This window comes from Callionymus lyra, chromosome 1, assembly GCF_982586985.1.
Source record: "Callionymus lyra chromosome 1, fCalLyr1.hap1.1, whole genome shotgun sequence".
NCBI classification, from domain to species: domain Eukaryota; kingdom Metazoa; phylum Chordata; class Actinopteri; order Syngnathiformes; family Callionymidae; genus Callionymus; species Callionymus lyra.
This window is the reverse complement of record NC_141818.1, coordinates 53,267,714-53,272,713: the sequence shown is the minus strand read 5'-3', so window position 1 is coordinate 53,272,713 and position 5,000 is coordinate 53,267,714. Positions and strand designations below refer to the sequence as shown.

The following is a 5,000-nucleotide window of genomic DNA, read 5'->3' as shown; positions in this document are numbered from 1 at the left end:
GGTCCCGCAGACGAGGGGCTTCCAGCGGGTCTCCCTGGGGTCCAGGTCCAGGTCCAGGTCCGGCTCACGGAAGACAAAACTGCACAAAATCCACGTTAACAATGTGAGGCAGTCTGGAGCGGCCGCTGCGTTCAGGGACGGTGGGAGATAAGAGTCTCGGCGGTGGCTATTTTAACGAGGAACCAACAACTCGTCACTAGTGGCGACTGCGTTCGATTATTGTCATCGATAGTCAACAATATCGATCACCAAACCGTGTATTCGATGACTTTAATAAATACCTTCGTTATATATATTTTTTATTTCGAGCCAATCAGAGTTATTTACAGTGTCCTTAAAGGCAGCACCGCACCTCTGAGACCGTCTCTGGACGCCAGGGGGCAGCAGAGACGCACTTGTGTATTTTATTTTGTTATTTCCTTCACAATTAGATTCACGCCCAACAACAACAACCGCCTACACGAGTACACACTCGACCTCTGACACACACAACCAGGTGATAGAAAATACACAACATTTAAAAACTGTTTTTACTCTCAACAAAAGCTCTTCATAAAAAAAAAAAAACACACACCTGCACTTTACCAAACGAAAATACACACTGATACACACTCACTTCATATAACAACACAAAGCTAAAAACTCACCTGTAGATTTTATTCACTGAAACAAATACACAGTGATTTGATAAAACTATATATTTTAAAAGAAAGTGTATTTATTTATTTCAAAAATTATTTCCTAAAATAAAAAAATAGACGTTTTATGACGTAATAATTTAAATATTGAATTTAGAAGAATAACAATTAAAAAATACTGAATTAAAACATTCGTTTTTTTAACTATTTTAATTAAAATATGAGAATCTATGTGTAAAAAACTGTTTAACATTTATATTGAAAATATTCATGTTTTTCAATTCAGTTGTTTAAAGAACAAACCAATTAAATTTCTCAATATACTAATATATAGTATATATACAGTACATATATATATATATATATATATATATATGTACTGTATATATATATATATATATATATATATATATATATATAATGTTAAAAATATTACATTTACTTCAATTATTAAATAACAACAAATAAAACGTTTCGATACATAAACTATTCAATTCAGTTATTTAATAAGAAGAAATTGAATTAAATGTTTACAAAGACGTCAAAATGTCAACGTGGAAAAAGTGTTAATGTTCAAAATGATCGATTCAATCATTAAATATTGATAAACTTCCATATTTAATACGTTGAGACGACGATCTCTTTGTGTGACTCACTGATGACATCAGAGATTGACGACCATCGTCCGTCACTGTCTTCTTATCCGCTCATCAAGACGCCGCTCCCAGCATGCACTGGGAGGAGACCCCTTTAAAAAAAGAGAAAATCCAACCTCACAAATGGAAGCAGAAGGCCCGACTGACCTTTACTCTTTCTGGGGCTCATTACGGTGATTTGCATTGTTCTGGTCCAGTGGAGGCTGAAGATCGTCGGGTCCATCATGTTAGACTGAACATTGTTGTTGCTACGGTAACAGTTCAGTCACTTTCACTCACGTCATCTTATGTTCGTGTGTTAGTTTAGAATCACTAGTATTATTGTTATTTTGGTTTTGTTGCCGACAACAGGGATGACGGCCGGGCAAATAGGCGAACTAAGCGACAGATTTCAGCAACACAACGATGAATCAGAATTAGTGCTGAATGATAGTGGAAATATGTGCGATATTCAATATTAATGCGATATTATTTTTCTTTCACCTAAAAATGTAGTCGAGCGCAGGAGTGAGTACTGTAGTGAAGGTCCGGGGATTTAGAGAAAGAAACTATGAGATATTTATCTTTCGTTTATTTCAACGCTTCGGTGTCGACATGATGGTAGAAAAATCTGACTGACTGGATCACTAGTGTTTGACTAGATCATAAGTTAGTATTACTTCACTGGATCACTAGTGTTTGACTAGATCATAAGTTAGTATTACTTCACTGGATCACTAGTGTTTGACTAGATCACAAGTTAGTATTACTTCACTGGATCACTAGTGTTTGACTAGATCATAAGTTAGTATTACTTCACTGGATCACTAGTGTTTGACTAGATCATAAGTTAGTATTACTTCACTGGATCACTAGTGTTTGACTAGATCATAAGTTAGTATTACTTCACTGGATCACTAGTGTTTGACTAGATCACAAGTTAGTATTACTTCACTGGATCACTAGTGTTTGACTAGATCATAAGTTAGTATTACTTCACTGGATCACTAGTGTTTGACTAGATCATAAGTTAGTATTACTTCACTGGATCACTAGTGTTTGACTAGATCATAAGTTAGTATTACTTCACTGGATCACTAGTGTTTGACTAGATCATAAGTTAGTATTACTTCACTGGATCACTAGTGTTTGACTAGATCAGAAGTTAGTATTACTTCACTGGATCACTAGTGTTTGACTAGATCATAAGTTAGTATTACTTCACTGGATCACTAGTGTTTGACTAGATCATAAGTTAGTATTACTTCACTGGATCACTAGTGTTTGACTAGATGATAAGTTAGTATTACTTCACTGGATCACTAGTGTTTGACTAGATCATAAGTTAGTATTACTTCACTGGATCACTAGTGTTTGACTAGATCATAAGTTAGTATTACTTCACTGGATCACTAGTGTTTGACTAGATCATAAGTTAGTATTACTTCACTGGATCACTAGTGTTTGACTAGATCATAAGTTAGTATTACTTCACTGGATCACTAGTGTTTGACTAGATCATAAGTTAGTATTACTTCACTGGATCACTAGTGTTTGACTAGATCATAAGTTAGTATTACTTCACTGGATCACTAGTGTTTGACTAGATCAGAAGTTAGTATTACTTCACTGGATCACTAGTGTTTGACTAGATCATAAGTTAGTATTACTTCACTGGATCACTAGTGTTTGACTAGATCAGAAGTTAGTATTACTTCACTGGATCACTAGTGTTTGACTAGATCATAAGTTAGTATTACTTCCGTGGATCACTAGTGTTTGACTAGATCATAAGTTAGTATTACTTCACTGGATCACTAGTGTTTGACTAGATCATATGTTAGTATTACTTCACTGCATCACTAGTGTTTGACTAGATCATAAGTTAGTATTACTTCACTGGATCACTAGTATTTGACTAGATCATAAGTTAGTATTACTTCACTGGATCACTAGTGTTTGACTAGATCATAAGTTAGTATTACTTCACTGGATCACCAGTGTTTGACTAGATCATAAGTTAGTATTACTTCCGTGGATCACTAGTGTTTGACTAGATCATAAGTTAGTATTACTTCACTGGATCACTAGTGTTTGACTAGATCATAAGTTAGTATTACTTCACTGGATCACTAGTGTTTGACTAGATCATAAGTTAGTATTACTTCACTGGATCACTAGTGTTTGACTAGATCAGAAGTTAGTATTACTTCACTGGATCACTAGTGTTTGACTAGATCATAAGTTAGTATTACTTCCGTGGATCACTAGTGTTTGACTAGATCATAAGTTAGTATTACTTCACTGGATCACTAGTGTTTGACTAGATCATATGTTAGTATTACTTCACTGCATCACTAGTGTTTGACTAGATCATAAGTTAGTATTACTTCACTGGATCACTAGTATTTGACTAGATCATAAGTTAGTATTACTTCACTGGATCACTAGTGTTTGACTAGATCATAAGTTAGTATTACTTCACTGGATCACCAGTGTTTGACTAGATCATAAGTTAGTATTACTTCCGTGGATCACTAGTGTTTGACTAGATCATAAGTTAGTATTACTTCACTGGATCACTAGTGTTTGACTAGATCATAAGTTAGTATTACTTCACTGGATCACTAGTGTTTGACTAGATCATAAGTTAGTATTACTTCACTGGATCACTAGTGTTTGACTAGATCAGAAGTTAGTATTACTTCCGTGGATATACTGAGCTAAGACGCGTCGTCATAGCAACCGAGCCTAACAAGCGGCACAGTTCACAGACAGACGGAGACGTAAACAACAACGAGACATAGAAGTACAAATTGAAAACTTAACAGAATCTTAATGATAATATTTCAATAAAGTGAATTAATGTTAATTATGATCATCGGGAGTCACTCGTTACGGGGCCTCACATACAGAAAAAAAACAAAAACACTTTTTTTTAATCTATTTTCAATTAATTATTAGTCTCTGAAATGTGTTTTATTTTGAAAAATATGAAGGATTTTCCCAGTAACAGTAACTCTTGAGTTTACTCAAAATGTGATCATCTTTGAAGTCGTTCATTAAACGTTATTCCTGCGATCTGTCAATAAAACATTAAAAGTTAAACCAGTTAAAACAGAATAAAACAGAATAAAACAGAATAAAACTCTCCTCGTCTACGAAACTGTTGTGAACAAGATCATATTTGAAGTTTAAATGAGAACAAAGTCTGTTTATTTATGTGATTCAACGAAGATAAAGTTAAAATCTGCTCCTTAAAGACGCTTTAGACGTTTAGATGCATTATTGACACAAACAAACATTATCAATAAATTATGAAAATGTTGCCTTTTTATTAGATTGTCAAATAAACTTAAATATAACTAATAATAAACAATAACTAAATGAAAATAACAAAACAAACTTTCTGTCTGACGAGTATATGCTAGAGTATTAGCATGCTAGCTGTTAGCATCAGAGCTATTAGCAAACATAGCATGCTAGCTGTTAGCATCAGAGCTATTAGCAAACATAGCATGCTAGCTGTTAGCATCAGAGCTATTAGCAAACATTCATCAATAATCAATAAAGTCACACGTTTTAAAATAGCACTGTTATTAAAAAAGATGGAAAATATAAAATAAATAGATATTATCAAGGCTAGTTCATTATATCGCGGGTCAATCGTGGCTCCATTATTATACAAATAAAAGCGAAATAAAGTTTTGTGATTTAAAACAAAAAA

The 5,000-nt window shown here is 33.8% G+C and overlaps 1 protein-coding gene across 1 annotated transcript in view; it reads right to left on the bottom strand.

Annotated features, from left to right (window-relative positions):
- dapk1 (death-associated protein kinase 1) overlaps positions 1-203 on the bottom strand; it is an 89,967-nt gene extending 89,764 nt beyond the window's left edge. Inside the window, exon 1 of the mRNA XM_087812706.1 lies at positions 1-203. This exon is cut by the window's left edge and continues 11 nt beyond it. The gene's annotated coding sequence lies outside the window, so the exon portion shown is untranslated.
- Positions 204-5,000: the final 4,797 nt, after the last annotated feature.